General features: G+C 43.7%; 1 pseudogene; it reads right to left on the reverse strand.

The window, feature by feature from the left end:
* Positions 1 to 2,647: 2,647 nt before the first annotated feature.
* On the reverse strand, positions 2,648 to 11,442 carry LOC118837279 (annotated as a pseudogene).
* Between the last annotated feature and the right edge of the window lie 6,414 nt (positions 11,443 to 17,856).

The following is a 17,856-nucleotide window of genomic DNA, read 5'->3' on the forward strand; positions in this document are numbered from 1 at the left end:
CTTGTCCTTATAAGGACGCAACTCAGAAAAACACCTGTAAAACCCTAGATATTGTAAGTTTATACTATGGAACCCCAATGCAGATTCAAAGTGACAATGGGTCACATTTCAAGGGCAAAGAAGTGAAAAGATATTGTGTGTTGAACAATATAGAATGGATATATCACATTCCATATTACCCACAAGCATCTGGGCTGATTGAAAGAATGAATGGATTGTTGAAAGAACAGCTGAGAAAATTAAGCTCTAATAATTCATATCGACATTGGAAGGATAATTTGTCTATTGCCTTACGTAATTTGAATAATAGGCCCTTAGGGGGGAGTACACCTCTAGCCAGAATGATGACCCCAAATTTGCAGATTAGAAAACAGCAAACACGTGAGATCCAAAATATTGAATTTTGGACTGTGAGGGAAGATGTCCCCCTACCATGTCCAGGAACACCTGGTTCGGCAGGATATGATTTACATTGTATAGAGAATTTTAGGTTGAATAGGACAGAGATAAGAAAAACCCCTACTGGAGTATGTATGAGAATCCCCAAGAATCATTTTGGACAGATATTACCTAAACCAGGATTAGCAGCTCAAGGAGTACATGTATTGGCTGGAGTGATAGATTCGAATTATCAAAAAGAAATTGTTGTGACACTCCAGAATTTGGGTGAAAAACCTGTACAATTTGGTAGGAATGATAGGATAGTTCAAGTGATTATTATCCCCTGTGAAAAAATACCCTTTGTGAAAACTGACCCTCCTCCCAAAATAACTACCAGAGGGGCAAAAGGGGCTTGCTCCATTGATAGAATAAAGTTGGGAGCTAAGGTATGGGTAAAATGGAAGCCAGATGATATTCCAAAGGCTGCAGAAGTCATAGCCCATGGGAAGAACAACACTGTAACAGTTGTCTATTCAGGGGAAGATAATTACCAAATCGTACCCCTGAACCATATATTTTACCATGAATAGGGCTATAATATTAGATTCACGGACCCCACAGGTATGGCTGATGCTGGTAACTGACACAAGCCACTCAGAGGGTAGGTGACTTTGTGTGATTAACGGATGAAAGCTTGTACATCTGGGGAAAGTCTGGGATGACAATCCTAGTCTATCTAGGATGGGATCCTCCTGGTTTCCCTTGTACATCTGGGGAAAGGCTGGGAGGACAATCCTAGTCTATCTAGGATGGGATCCTCCTGGTTTCCCTTGTACATCTGGGGAAAGGCTGGGAGGACAATCCTGGTCTCCATCTAGGGTGGGATCTTCTTGGCTTAGTTTCCTCATTGTGTTCCGTTTAAAAAGAAACATTTCCCATCTGAGTTTGGCTCTGATATTGGATCTCTGCATAACTGAAATTTCAACTAAACTGGAGATGATTTTATTTAAAGGATAATAGCCCATACTTGCCTACTCTTTTTGTTCTCTGTTTTAGTTAACCTTGTTGCTAGTTCTGTCTCCTGCAGGTTTAAGCACCCTGCAGTTTCCGGTGACTGCCTAAGCATGTAGCATTCTTGGAATTCCTGCCAGCTCGTTAAAAGAACTGAATTCTGGAATTGGACTCTTTGGGGCAGGGACACCTCTACATCCAATTTCAGCAAGAAGAAGCTATGGAAAATGAGACCTTCATCCCTTACCCCAAGATTTTGAGCCCCAATTGTTTGAGGGGGGGATGATGATAGTGTTCTGTGTACTTATTTTGTGTTATCCTTGCTATACTGTTTTATTGTTATGATATTCTTGATGCTATGTAATGGATACGAAGATCTAGGGGTGGACATTTGAATTATTAATAATTATTTTGGGATGATTGATTGAAGAGATTATCTGGCTGGGATCTAGGGTGGATCACATTTGAATCGTAAACCAATATTTGGGAATGTCACTGAATGATATGTTTTGCTTTATTGTGAATGATATGTTTTAGTTTCCTGCATAATTGGATCACAATGTTCTAGGATATATAATTTAATTTGAATTATGATTGGGTTGTGCATCCTAGAACATTGTGAGGGGTGGAGTGTAGCCAGAATGGACTTTGTTTTCTTTGAATGACTCAGCTCGCCTCGTTGAGCTTCCCTGGACGCTGGGGCTTGCTCTTCCGGGGCAGGACCAGAGCTTCCTGTGTGATGAGTCGTGGCGCTGGCTGAGGGGAGGTGTGTTAACGTGGTCTACGCTGGGGGAGGGGCCAAGTCAAGAATCAATCGGCCCTGGTCGTTCAGGCGGCGCTTGATGATGTCAAAAACTCTATAAGAAGGGAGAGGACAGCTTGAAGATCCTCCTTTCCTTTTCCGGTTGGAGCCAGAGACGCCTACAGCCGAAGCTGAGCTGCCTAGAGGCTAGTGGGTAATCTTCTTACCGTAGAGGGGAAGCATGTATACGATTTTGCCTTATACCATCTCGCTTCTCTGTGGCCTCCTATTTACCCTTGTGAGGCGGACTTATTGGGCCTGGAAGCTTTTGATGAAAATATCAAAATGGGGACGCTGGTTTGTGGGATTGTTACTGTGGAGTGTAAATACATGCTTTAGTTCTCCTGCCTTCTGCCTAGAGAATTCCTTATATCCTGCGGTTCCGGACCTTTTAGGCACATATGAGATTCTCTTTGAAATCATAAATTCTGCCTCCCTAATATACTAATAGACTGGATCCTACAATTCCTTATTCATTTTATTCCTCCTGCTAAGTGTTAAAAGTGTTACCCTTTCTTTTTACTTTCCTTGGCAGTCTCTTCCCTAGTTTCTTTTCATCATCTGTGTGTGACACATCTGATTCACTAGGTGGTTCTCTATTTTTGTTAACAATTACCATCCCTGATAACCTTTCCCTTAAGTTCTTCACAGACTTCGATTCAGAGTACCCTAATCTGACATATCTGATGAACTAGTTTTCAATGCTTTATCAGCTTGGTTTCTTCTTTTCTAGGTCTCAAAGGTATCCAGAACACTCTGGACCCCACTCTTCACATGTTCCTCCTTTTCTTCTTTCTCTGAGGGTGATAAACTACTGGCCTCCTGGAGTCCTTTATCAGCTTGATACAATCTACCTAGAGATTGTGAGGTTACCCTGGTTTGATGCTTCTCTCCCAAGAGTTCTTCACATCTTTTCAGAATTGTTTAAGTGGATCTTTTGTTGAACCAAGTAATTCTGTATCAGATTTGGTTTTGCTTCTGGATCTTAAGGATATTGTTCTTTCATTATCACTGTATATCTTTAATTTCATCCTGAAAACTCAGCAGATATTTCTTTGCTTCTTTTTTTTCTTTCTCTGTGAATATGTATGTTTTCTGTCTCACCAGGCAAATCATCATGTTCTTTCTCGTACAGTCTGAATAATTTTATTTCTTTGAGTAGATAAAGATAGAATTCCTTGGTCCACAATGTTATCTTCTAGGTTCAATGAGCATAACCAATCAATTTTTGAGGCATTAGATTTACTCTCTGAAATAAAAACATAGATTAATACGAAAAGAATTTAACCACAAAGCTATTAATACATAGTCACCACGGTTAAAAAAAAAACAAAGAAAAACCAACAACCTCAGTCAGGTCAAATGCCTCATCAGTCCTTAGGATAGAGCTTCTTTCCATTTTTCCACCTGAGAGGTCTCTGATCATGGTTTTTCTAGGAGCATTTCCTTTTTACAAGCAAGAGATGTTTTCTCTCTAAGATGAAAAGCTTAATTACTTAATGGACCATGTTTATTTACCAATTATTCTATTTTTAGTTTTTGTAATTTCAATACAATATGATATATATATGTATTATTCCTTTTTATCAAAATGGGCTTCTGATTTAGTTTTAAAGTTCTAGCTACACTTGTATTTATTCCCCACCTCCAAAAAACAAAACAGGTCTGAGATATATGCGAAGATAAAATTGCCCATCTCTGAAAATATTCCTTAGTCTCATGTCAGAAAAGGTTCTACCAATTGTATTCAAACATACCACTTCTTCACAAGTATTAGAGAGTATTCTGTTGGCGTGGTTCCACGGTTTGGTCCTAAAAGGATTAGAAAATGTTTAAGATACATTTTCAAAACTCTAGTAAATCTATTTCAAAATTGACAAGACAAACTTGCCAACTTCATGAAATAAAAGTTTCATTTACTTTCAGTAATTTGTCACATATTTTATACCTTAGAATATTTAAAGATGCTACACTAATACTATGCTCATTTGGATAATGGTCACTGCTATTCAAAAAGACTTCTCTCATACATGGTAGACCTTACTTACTCATAAAAAATGATTATGCCAGTTTCTATTTCAAGAAAACACTCTTGTAATCAAGAGGAGGAAAAATTGGCTTCTACGTTACCAGAAAGTACCCAGATTGATGCCCAGAAGCATTATCAGAGTCCTTATGTCTACAGTGAAAGAACTAAAAATCCGGGCACCTATTTAAAAGATAACCAATTTCCCACCATTGTAATTTCCTCCCTGCTGCAGCCTTAAACTAATAATAATCATCTGGACTTCACCTCTAATGGGAAAAAAAAAACCTCAATACTTCAGAGAGTGTTGTATTTTTTTAAAAAAAAAGCTTTAAACATATCTTTTTCTAACATAACTAATTGGTCTTAATTTTTTCTTCTGGAGCAAATATTTGATAATAATTTAGAATCTATCTCCTGAAGTCTTCTCCAATTCACTGCTGACATTTATTTTGAAATTTGATCCTGAATCTTCTAATTCTTTTTTTCTAACTAGCTCATCTCCTACTGTCATCACACAAGCTGTGTAACAATTCAAATACTCATTATTTAGCTCAGCAGAACTGATCAGATCCTACTTGCAAATCTACTCTATAGGACCATTGCTATTTTTAGTGAAATACCTATGTGATGCATACACACATACATGTAACATGCAAATTTGTATCCTTAAACTGAAAGAGTATATTCAATCTTTTCACCTTACCTACTACAGAAAGTTTGTTATTGAATGGCATGTGTGTCTACCCCCTCCTCCCCAATACACACACAGACACACACACAGACCACAGTTGTATATATGCAAATTGTTATCTTAACCTGAAAGAACTGTTCAATTCAATTACCTCCTTTTCTTTTGGTGACTCACTCAAACGTCTCTTTAAACCCAGTGTGGTCTATTTCAAAACTGGATTCTTTTGAGCTTGGCTCTGCTTCAGGATTTAAACCACTGAAAACTTTTATTACTGGTCTTCTGAGTATCTCTATTTCTTGTAATTTTTCTGAGGATTCTGAATCTATATCAGATCTTAAGGGTTACTCTGTATGACAGTGTTTCTACTGGGTATATTTTCTGCCACTTTATCTGGAGTCTCCATAAACCATCTGTCAAGTCTTCTACTGGCTCTCCCAGTACTTCAGGGGTTCTGTTCTCATCAATCTCTTGTTGACCAGTAAGATGCTCAGGCTCACAGTTTCATTGCTGTTTGGGGAGATCTTCCACCTCAGGGTACTGCTTCACTGTCCTCATCAGCTTACTCGGGACTACAGCATCTGCTGCAGAGCAGGAGTCTACTAAAAATTCTTGTGAAACCTCTTAGGTTACGAAATGTCTTCAGACCTGCATTATGGTTGTCTGCTGGTTTTGTCTTTCCTTTTCCTCGTTCTTCCCCTTTGTCCAATGGTATTACTGATGGTATCTGAGTAGCTCCATAATGATGATCTTCTCCTCCCAGGGCTCTACTTTGCTCCATACTCCCTGGTGTTATTTCTTGTGTAGCCATAGGAGGACACTCTGCTTTGTCATCCACCAAATGAGACGGAAAAATGTCATCACTGGAGGCCGCAGATATTGTCTCAGATATTGTCAACTCCAGTGACTGGTCTTCTAGCAGCGTCCCTTCCACTATGTTGTCGGAGGAAGGCTCTTTTTCTGGGAGGTTACACTGCTCCTGCTGAAATGGACATTTTTTTTTAGTTCACATAAATTACAAGATCTGCTACGGGTTTCCCTAATGAGTAACTGAACATGCCCAAGTGGCATCCAAAGCCTGGAGTTTGACAACACAACAATCCTTGGAGGGCCAACCCCTACAGAGGCCATTCTCTGCAATGGCAACCCCTCCCCGCCTCAATGAGCTTTGGGGACAAAAGTCCCCAACAGCTGCCAGTCAGCAATGAGGACAGCATACAGCCACACGTCTCTCATCACAATGTCAGCCCTCATCCTGAAGACGTGATTAGTTGAGTTGAGGCCTTGTCTTCCTAGCAATGACAGCTACCCAAAGGTGGAAAGGATTGCTTCCCTTCAAGGCAACAAACAAAGCCTGTATGCCAAATGGCAAGTTCAGGTAGTGGTTGCTCTAGATGGACCTTCAAAGTTACGCTGGACCACTGACATCAGCTTGCAAAGCACCAACAGAACTTTCCCATCATAACTCAAGTCACCAAAATTGTGATTCACATTAACTGCCTACCACCACCCAGTGGCAAGTAACCATTACTACAGGGGTAGGTCATATTTAGGAAAAGAAAATGACAAAATTATCCTGTTGCTTAACAAAATGATTCCTTGGCTTTAGCAAAGAGCTTTCTTTTTTCACAATGACCCGAGGAAGTAGGGACTACATTGCTTGCCCCTAAGTAGAAAACTAATAACAGCGACACCAAGCGGAATCCCACCAACTCCAAGTTCAAGGCTTGTTTCTTCTAGACAAGCTGAACATGTTTACAGTCTGAGGGCCCTCACAAAACGGTCTGATTAAGTCAGAGTGTGTGTAATGGGCAAAAAACAGTTTGATTTTGTGAATCTTATCATGCTATATGCATGATGGCAAATATTCAGTGAAACTTTGTATCTCAGCCTTTTTGAAACACTGCAACAAACCCAAGAGCCAAAATTTCATAGCAGACCTAGAGAAATTCAGGGCACTCGAGTGAGTTCACATATCTTATCCAAGACTTGATGCTCCCCTTTATTCTGGGATACCAGGAATCACTAGTGTATGAAGGCCAACATAACCATAAATAACTGACAGCTCTCAGTTACGGTATGGATCATTAGACAAATGCATAATTTAAAATATGGACAGATTAAATTCTTGTCTAAAATATTGTACCTTAATTATTGGTTTTTTTAGGATAGTCTGAGGAGGACAGTTTTCTAACAATGTGCTTCTTCTTATGCCTGGGCTTTCTCCTTTTTCAACAGGTGTGTTGGCAGGCAAATTTACGTCAAATATTTCCGGTCTCAGATAACCTCCAAAAGAAACCCTCCTGGTTTTTGCAGATGATCCATCACTCTGAGGCTCCAACACAGGCCCTAGTAGGGCCAACTTCCTTTTTTCCTCTTTTCCGGAAATTTCTAAGTCTTCTCTCTTGCTGTACTTTCGAGGAGCTCTCGGCTGCTGTTCCTTCCCTCTGCTCTGATCGCACTCCTCTAAAGAATAGGCCCTGAAGGGGTCCTCAAGCCATTCACTCCCTTCCTCACCACAATTGGGGAGGTGCATTAAAGTCTTGCTCCTTCGCAAGGAGGAGCAGGGAGGGAAATGCAGGACTTCTGTTTCCCACTGCTCTGTATTTAAAAAAAAAAAAAACAGAAGGCCTGAAAATATTTTCTTGGAATGTTAATTGTTACCAGTAATTGAATACTTGAAAGTAAAAATGAAAAAACTTTAGATAATAGATCTAGATAGATCTTAGAAGATAAGTTTATCTATAAATGAATTATTTAAAACAAACACTCCCCTCTCCAGCCCAAACGGGTTCATGCATAACGTGCTATACTATAACAACAGCATAAAGTTAAGAATTTTCTGTTTATACTGAGGTCCTTGTTAAAGATTATGAATTCTCAGAGTAAATGGGTTTCACTATCTACTTTAGAAAAGGAAAGAAAAGAAACATGTGAAAACACTGTTGAAGCCCTGTAAAGTTTCACAACTAGACTTAAACAAGCAAAATGAAGCAGGTTCACTAAAAAAAACCCCAAAACAAACAAAACCCATTAAACTCCTATAATTATTGCCTCTCTCCCCCAAACCAAGTCAGTCTTGCCCCGCACCCTTCCCTATAAGTTAAGATATACACTATATGCTATAAAGTAGGTTAATTCAGCTCAAATACTTGAGCTGACAAGGTTCCTAACAAGGAACCCCCCCCCACCCTACCCCATTACCTGGCTCAATGCCAAAAAGTTATAAGTACTACTAGAATTCAATCTATTGTTTTTCCTTTCACTTACAATTAGTTGTTGAGGAACATTCTACTGTCCTCTCTCCCCCTCCCTCCCCCAGTCAAAACATGAACAAAGAAACTGTTACTGACCAGAGCCCAGAATTGAGGCACTTCCGGATTCAGTTGCTGTCACCTGTGAATTGGTACAGGTGCTCATTAATGTTTACACATATGTATTTGAATGGTATAAAGATACCATGCCCCCAATGACCTTTATCAAGCTAATTCCCATGATAAAACTAAACAATAAATAATTGAATAAATAACAAACTTTGTCATAAAATTCTTCGAGTCTCAAGGGTACATGGGACATACAGAGTCTGTCTATAATTGCTTACAATCATATTCTACATGAGTTTTGATGAAGCTTTTTGGGCATCAAATGTCATCAATTAGGATCCACCTTATAAGAAACAAACTCCAGACTTTAAAATGAAGGACAAGAAAATATCTGATTAATGTCTGAAGCTTTTACAAATGTTAACTGTTAAAATCACGAATTAATTACAAGTGTTAGCAACAGTCAAAGCACCGTTGACTAAGCAAAATTCTAAACATGAAAGCCCAGAAGTCTTAAGACCTAGAATGCCAAAACAGAAAAACACACTTCCATAACTCTCACCTCTTTGTTTCTTGGTTCTGAAGGCCTTCTTGGCTTTCCTTCATTTTGAAAGCCATTTTCACATTCAAATCTGAAGAGAGTAAGATGGTTTTCATAATGGATTTTTAAACGTTATACTAAAAAGTCTCACAACCAAGCTAATTACCAAGTGATGTACATCATAAGTACAAATTAGCACTTGGTTATTTCATACTAAATTAAAAGGATAATGAATTATACTTGGCTTTTCTTTCCTTCTAGAATTCTAAGGCATATATTTGATTACCTCTTCAATAAAGGACCTCATGATTATGGCCCTAATTTGGTGAAGAAAGGAGGCAGTTCTTGCAAAGATGGGATATTAAACTGACACTTGAAGAAACCAGGAAAGCCAGGAGGTAAAGATGAGAGGAGGGAGGTGTTCCAGGCATGGGTAGGGGGAGGGCTGGGAAGGACAGAGAAATGCTTAAGAAGTCAGGTGTATGTCTTGTTTAAGGAACAGCAATGCACTGGATGGCAAAGGTGTGTGCAGGGCAAGGTTGGGTAGGACTGGTGCAATTTAAAGACAGGAAAGGTCCTCTACCATAAGGTGTGGGGTTTCAACCAGTTCAATGCATTTGGAAAGCTAAGTCAGCAACACAACTTGACCAAAGGGGCCCTCAGGGTACTTAGGCCAGCCAGTTGCCCCTATCCATGATTCTAATAAACACATGCACACACTTTACTAAGGTTTAGAAAATGCATCGAAATATTTAAGTCTTTGCCAATACCAGTATGTTTGGCATCTTTCTGACAAAAGGGGGGGCGCAGTTAAGGCTTAGTTAATTTGGTAGTATGTGGTCAAGATTTTTATGCCAAAATCTCTTTGCCATGTGACAAAGGGATGCACCACGGGGATGGGGGTCGGCAGAGAATAACAGAAAAAAAAAGAAAAAGGCAGAAATAAAACAGAACATTTGAAAGAAGCAACAAAGCCGGGTGCTAGCCACCAGCAGTGGACATTTCCGTTTTGCTATGACATTGCTTTATTCACCAAAGAAAGAATAAGGAAGATTTTTACTTCTCACCTTCCAAACAAACAAGTGATTTGCTTTAATACATCCCGGTAACCATCGGTCCCTTTACTAATAATATATCCGAAAGAATTCATTTTTTTTCATCAAAATAAAAACCTGAAAAAGAATTTTAATTTTACCCACCATTTCCCATGAAACAATTTACAAAAGTTCCATTCTTCCTTGTGAAAAAAGAATAATTCACAGGAAAAAAAAACACCCCACCTCAAATTGCCACCAAGCCACCTTGAGTGACAATGGGGAGCAGGCTGTCCTCACACCCCCACCCCAGGTCAGATGTCACAATAGGACAGATGAGAGGGGTCCCCACCCCCACCCCAGGTTAGGTGTCACAATACGACAGATGAGAGGGGTCCCCACCCCCAAACCGAGGTAAGTATCATGATAGGGGGAGGGGTGGCAGCCAGGCTTGGTGGTCCAGTTGACACAGCCCAGGCCTGGGGTCAGGAAAGTTCAATCCAGCCTCAGACACTAAAGCTGGGACCCTGGGAAAGCCACCCTCTTTACCTCAGTTTGCTCATCTGCAAAATGAGCTGAGAAGGCACTGGCCGACCCTTCCGTGTCTCTGGTCAGGAAGGGGGCACACGGCCCAGCCACATCCGGAAGGGCACCCCCGACCCCGACACCACGGGTAGGCCATCAGTTATCAGATGGGGGGGGTCTGGAGCCCCGGTAAGTTTCGGGGGGCGGGGCAGACCGTGATTCAGACCGAGCCCCTTCGCTAATGAACTGCACATCCTGGGGGGCCCCCACCCCTCCTTGGGTCACGAAACGACCCCTTCCCAAATAAAGGCAAGCTGACCCTAGGCCAGAACCCGTCACGCACCGACCGCCGGCCCCCCGCAAGCCAAAACCCAACGGACCACCTCTCGGGGCCCCCAACTGCTGACCCCCCATTCTAGCCGCCCCCTAGTTCATTTACCGCCAAAGACCAAACCGCTTCGGGGGCCCGAACGGGCTGAAATAAACAGGGGGGACCCAGGGGGCCCAGGCTCAGGGAGGCGTCCATGAGGTCACAGAAGGCGGCCCAGGCAAGCCGCAGTGGGGGGCCCGTGACGTCACAGAAGAGGGCCCCCGATATCGTGCTCAAAATGCCGGAGGTGCGGGATGGAGGGAGCGGCTAGAAAGAGCAGTGGACCTGGCGCACAAACACTGGACCCAAGGAGGCGGCTTGGGGAGCAGGAGGTCAGAGGCTGGGGATCAGGATTGGGCAGGGCGCCCCCGGCCTTCGAACTCTGAGCACAGGAAAAGTTATCCCAGACCCTGCGCCCGAATTCAAGTCGAAACATCAGTTGGCATCAAGGAACCAAAGACTGGCTGGTGAGGGGGCGGAGCCCCTCCCGCTAGCGACCAATGGACAGCCGTGGAGGCGGGGCCTCGCGGCCTTTGAAGGGGGAGGATCGAGGACCTAGAAGGAGGGGCTACACCCCGAGATTGACAAGAGCCGCGGCCACGCCCCCGAGCGAGCGAGCCTCCCTGCCCCCACCACCTCGCAGCCTCCCCCCGACTCTTGCGCCTAACTCACCTGCCCGCGAGCAAAGTGCCGGGGGACCCGCGGAGAGCTGCCTTTATAGGCCCAGGGGCTGGCCATGTCACAGAGGCTGGAGTCCGTCACTGCTGACGCCAAGGCTGGGCCACACCCTCCTACCCCAGGAGACAATGGGGACCCAGGTCTGGGGTCCCGACCTGGGCGTTGGGCTGGAGGGGAAACTGAGGCACGGCTAGAGGGGCTGCTGTCCCTGTCTACACTGAGACCATCTCTGCCGGACAGGGGAAACTGAGGCTCTGGAGCCTTCCTTACGGGGAGCAACACTGAGCACTCCTCCTCTCCAGAGGGGAAACTGAGGCATGGATAGAGAGGGACAGGCAACCTGTCTATGAGTGCTCTGAGCCCATCCCCCATGGGGGGTGGGGAGCAAACTTGCCTTCAGGTTCAGAGCCCATGAGAAAGGCTCACTTGGGCTCTGAGCTGAGCAGGGAGGGGAAACTGGAATGGCTCCACCCCCCATCCTAAGGTGATAAACTGAGGCACGGCTGGAGGGCTTTACACTGGACTGCTCTAACCATACCCCCCACCGGCAAACCCATGGTAGGGGAGGGTGACTACTGCTCCAGAGGGTAAACTGAGGCTTGCCTGGGAAGAAGGCTTTGCACATCACTTGCTCTGAACTCTCCCACCCCAGGGGGAAATTAGTGCCTCAGTCGATGTCAATTGTGGGGACTGACACTTGGTCTATCAGAGCCACTCCCCCAAACTGAAGCAAGCTGGTCCATGAACTTCTGAGCCCCACTCACCCAGAGTGGAAACTCAGATATGGCTGGAGTAGCTGATAACTGATCAGTCACTGCTTTGAGCCCATCCCCCAACAGAGGCAGTAAACTGAGGCTCCATTGGAGGGCTTTACACTGGACTGATCTAACTACCTTTCCTGCATGCTAGAGGGGCTGAGGCTTGCATTTATGGCTTACTGTAAACCCTACCCCAACCCAGAGGGCAAACAGGCAGCCTAGCTCTGAGACCCTGCCCCAAAATGAAGCCTGTAAGGGGGGCTTGCAGATTATTTCTTGGAACATCCTATTGAGGAGGTAAAGTGAGACAAGGCCTGGCAGGCCTTACACATGGTCTTTCAGAGCTCCACCACCCCACTCCCAAAGTGAAGGAGGCTAGAAGAAGGAGTCTTACCCAATACTGTTCTGAGCACTCCTTTCCAGAGAGAAAACTGAACCCTACAGGGGCAGGCCATACATGTGACTGCTCTGAATTGCCCCCACCACAGAAAGTAAACTGAGACCCAGCTGGAGTGCCTTACACTTGGCCTCTACCTTGAGGTTTAAATGGCCTAGCTGAACCCTTAGACTGCAGAGGAGAAACTGAGTGAAGCTCTGAGCCCTCAATTCTCTTCCAAGGAAAGACATTCAGGGACCTTTCTGAGCCCCTTGGCCTCCAGAGGCCTTTGAGGTCCGAGGTGGGGGCAAGGAGAGGGGAGCCTTAACTTTGACTGCTGGGGCTCTGGAGGGGAAATTGAAGCTCAGCTTGGGGTGGGGCAGAGCTGCACTACTTACACATGATCACCCCTTGCCTCCATTGGAGAAACTGAGAATACTGAAGGTGTCTCTACAAACCTGAGAGCTCCAAGCCCCTGGGGGAATTCAGGGGGAGAAGCTGAGGTACACAATCGGAGGGGGGATCCCTGTACACAGGACCCCTGAGTCCCCTCCTTCCAGATGGAAAACGGGCATGACTTCAGGTATTGAGGGGGAAAAAACCAGGGATTTGGGAATCCCAAAACTAAAGTTCCCAGGACTGGAGTTTCCAGTTCAGGGGGAGTGCCCCTCAAGGACCCAAGTATTTGCAGCCATCTTGGACAATTAAGGAATTCATTTTTAATGAACATTTTAATAAAACGAACACATGAAATATGTGGACATACAGTGATATATACATGATTATATCACCCCACAGACTATAAACATCGAAATGGACAGAAATTAAGTCTTTGTAGAGTTCAGTCACTTATAGCACGAGATGGCAAAGAATGAATACTGCCTTGTCTAGAAATAGGTCCAGAAACCTTTTAGAGAAACTCCTTTGGGTCAGTTCACAAAGGACTGGTTTCTCCGTAACTGCATCTGGCATTTTGTCGTGTTGATCCAGTCAGCTCCCTTATGGACTTCTGTCCTGAGGATGTACTCTAGAAAGTCTTGAACAATACATGTGGCAAAGGAAAAATGTTCCAATTGTAAAAGGACAAGCTGTACATGAAATTCTCAATAGGAAACAAAGCCTGATTTCTCTCTTAACCATTTCATTCACTTAAACTAGAAATTCTGTTGACAATTGCAAAGTGCTAAGGCCTGTCAAATCCAGGTAGATGTTCCAGGTCTCTGAGACTCTAACACCAATACTACTGAGGATGAAACAACATCTAGCAACTAAACGACATGTCTACGAAAAATGGGGATGGTTCATTCTTGAAAACAACCAGGAATGCCCCCAAAGGGAAAATCAGACCTATTGTTTGCAGGAAGATGAGCAATGTGATCATGTCTTGGCAGAAATCAAATCCTATGGGGTAATGCCAATGTGAATTCATTTGAAAACTGCTGGATGCTTGAAGTGTGATCCAGGGTGAGGTCAGATTTCTACTCTCTTGGTCAGAAATTTGCGAGCTTCTGACTAGCATTTTGTCCTTGAGCAACCCAACTCTGGGCTTGCCCTCCTGTTAGGAGGTCTAGTAGGCTTCTGCTGGCCCAGTCACCATCAGCTAGCTGGAAGGTGCAGTAGGTGCATGGCATGCTGCCCCTTGGTCTGAGCTCCCTGCCCTGATTTTCCCACTGTAGGCTTCAGAATGGGTTGGGGGCAAGATCAGAGACTCTGCTCTACTTCAGGAGTCACAATCCCATAGCTGCTACTTGCTTCTCTGCCTGCTCCTTCTCCAATATGTATAACCTAAAGTCCATTACTACTCTGTCCCCACCCACTAGCTGCAGGTCCCCTCCTCAGTCTGCACTGCATCTATGACCCAGGGCTGTGTCATGTGACACAGCAGCCAGTTGGCATCTGTCACTGCTTCCTGCAGAGCATCAGGACCCTACAGACTGGCGCTGGGACTCAGGAACTCTTCTTGCTTTAGGACTCAGCTCCAGTCCTCACTTCAGTTCCCAAGTCAGACAGCTCCATACATCTCTCTCAATGTCTGCAGACCTCTGTCTTCTTATGCTCACCTGGAGATGAAAAAAAAAATTACTGAATTTTCTTTGTTTTTCCTGATCAAGAACTGGTCTAGTATACTTTCTAGGTCTTGATGGAGTAGTTGTGAGGGGGAGCTAGGCTACATTGCTTCTTCCTATTGCACCATCTTGGATTAGTCTCTTATACTTTTTGATTACTGGTGTTGGATTAAGTTATGAATATAGGGACTCTTCCATATTTTAATGACATTCCTCTGTACTTCACAAAAATAAACGTTGGAAGGGAGGAGGATATAGTGTTTAGTGATGCAGTTGTTAGAGAGCTGAGCCTGGAGTAGGGAAGACAAAGTTAGGGTTTCAAATCAGTCTAATATTTAATATGAAAAAGACATTAAGAAGTCAAGCATTGAATCTAACTCACCAATGGAGTTTTAATGGTAAAAGCAGGGAGAGCAAGGAAGGAAAGGAATAAAATGTTAGAATTATTCAGACGATAGGATAATTTCAACTCCATAGATAAGTATTTCCTCAGTATATATTGAGTCTACTATGGCAAGGCATGGAGAGGGGTACAACCTAACTGGCACAATACAAAGAAAGCTCTTTATTACTTGTAAAGCACTCTAAAAATCTAACATTTTGTTATCTTCATGCCCAGGATTCTTTCCTAAAACCATTCTAAGAAATTGTTCAATATGTAGCAGCCCCCTTTATCTTATTCTTTACCCAATGCCATCTTGTTTGTGGCAGGTATTCTTCTTAATGAACCCTTGAGATCTCTCCAGTCCCTTTCTGCTTTCTTTCTTCTGCTTCCTTCCATGCTGTAAATGATATGGATGAAGATGTGTTAGTCCCTGGGCAGATGATAATGGAAACCCATCCCCTTCTTAATGCTTCAGCTGGTTAACGGAACAGTAATATTTCAAAGTGACTACACCACAGGAAGCAACATGGTGCACTGGGAAAATTGCAGTACCTGGAGTCAGAGGACCTGGGGTTAGATTTTGAGCTCTGCCACATACTATTTTGTGTGACCCTGGTCAAATGATCTGCCCTCAAGAGGGCCCAATATCCATGTCTATACATGAGGAAAGTTGAACTAGAAGGACTCCAAGGTATCTCCAGCTCTCCCTCTATTATCCTAGGATATCCTGGATTCACTCTCCCTCACCCCCATTCCAGTCCATTGTCACATTTTGACTTTGCTACCTTCACATCTCTCATATCTAATTCATTTTTTCCACTCAGGTTCTCCCTTAGTTCAGTCCTTTATCACATCTTGACTAGAATATTGCACTAGCCTCCAAATTTGTGTCCCTGCCTCAAGTTTCTCACCACTCCAGTCCACTCTCTGCAATTCTGCCAAAGCAATTTTCCTTAATCACAGATCTGACCATGTGACCCCTCCACTGAATCGACTCCAAGGGTTCCCTATGGCCTCTAAGCTATAAACTCCTCTTTTTGCCTTCTAAAGAGCTACGCGACCTGTCCCCAACTAACTTTCCAACCTCATTGTACCCTCTGAGATCCAGCCAAACTTGGTCTTCCCTCTGTTCCTCATTCACAGCACTGCATCTCTTTTTTTTTTTTGCCTTCCTTCTCTGAAATGCCCTCCCTCCTAATTTCAACCTCACAGTGTCCCTCTCTTTCCTCTAAGAGGCAGCACAGGCATCATCTTTTGCATGAAGCTGTCCCTGTTCCCTCCAAAATTAGTACTAGTGTCTGATGGAACCCTAATAAAGCTGTCCCAGCCCCAGTATTCTAACTTCCTTCAGGGCCCCACTCAACAGCAGTCATGTCCTGATTTAAGCACACGATCTGGCTTTAACCACACCACAGGCCCCCGGACACAATGCAGTCACTTTCCCTTACCTATTACCCTCACACCTGACTCAATAGCGTAACTCCTATATATATGCCCCACTGCTCACTACAGCAAGGGATGTGTCCATGAACTCATATTTCTCACAGAACAGCAGGTTTGCCCATGTGATGGGATCCCAGCCATTGCCTCTAGCTAGCCACTGCCCCCAGATCCATTCCTTACATCTCCCACAGAAACAGCAGGTGTGTCCATGCACTCAACTACAACCACATCCAGCTAATCTCAGACAGGACGACGATACTCAGCCGATCAGAAAACAGCACCACCAGGGTGCTCAAGGAGGATGTAGACCCCAAAACAATAGAAGGGACTTTCCTTAAGTAGGTACCTGCACAGTCATAGCAAAAGTTGTCTTTAAGGTGAACTTATGACATAAAGAAGATTATTATAATATCATTATCATTCATACACACATACCCTTCCAAATGTTTTTTTCTGTATGCAGTGTGGCTAATCACATGTGCAATTCCACTGAGGCTGGGACCTCTCCCCTATTTCCTAGTCCCTTAACAAACCCCTCCTTCCTTTTTAATATTCAGCATTTCTCCTGTGTAATCAGCATCATTACACTATAAAATTGCCTGTATTTTCTTACTAAGCTGCTGATTCTTCTTGGAACTTAGCCCACTTCATGAGAGGCATCAAATTCAAGGCCTATACTTGGATTAGAGGTGGTCGAACTCTGAATTGAGACAGTTTCACCAGAACACATCATGAAACAGCAACAGTTAGTGGCATCCCTGGATGGAAAGAGTCTCTGACTCTGACCCTACCTTCATGTGGAACAGAGTCTCTGATTCAGACCCCCTCGAATCCAAAGGCAAGACTGTCTTTTTCCTTTCTCTTAGCAGGGAGGTCCTTCAAGAACCTAGGAAGGCTTTACTGGATCACTTGGGCCCTAGTGTCCAAGGCCCTCGTGGCTGCCAAATTCCTTCTAGACAGAGGATGCTCTCTTTGGGAATTTTGCTGGGAGTTCTTTCTGAACTCATTTTTTTTCTCATCCTTCTGGTGAGACTCCACTGCAGAGATGAACATGGCTCTGGGAGGATTTCCTTACCTTACTGGCATTCAGTCCCAGCTCTCATCCCACAGGACTAAGCTGTAATACAGCCTGGTCACAACATAATCCAGAGGACCAAGAAAAGTTATCACTATCTGTGCTTTCTGTTCACATTTGTCTGCTCTTTGTCTGTGTGAAAATCTCTGAGTCTCACACTTTGTAAGATTTTAAAGGCAGCCAGCCAGAAAAGAAAAACTTCTAGCTTTCTAAAGACTGATGAGTTTTCTTACTGAGTAAAAGATTGTTGGCAGAACAAACAAACCAAAAAACCCAACATTCTCATTCTCTCTCTGTCTCATTCTCTCTCTCTCTCTCTTTCTCTCTCCCTCTCTCTGCTTCCTTCGATTCTGGCCAAGTTCTGGAGGTGG

Source organism: Trichosurus vulpecula, chromosome 2 (assembly GCF_011100635.1).
Source record: "Trichosurus vulpecula isolate mTriVul1 chromosome 2, mTriVul1.pri, whole genome shotgun sequence".
Classification (NCBI taxonomy): Eukaryota; Metazoa; Chordata; class Mammalia; order Diprotodontia; family Phalangeridae; genus Trichosurus; species Trichosurus vulpecula.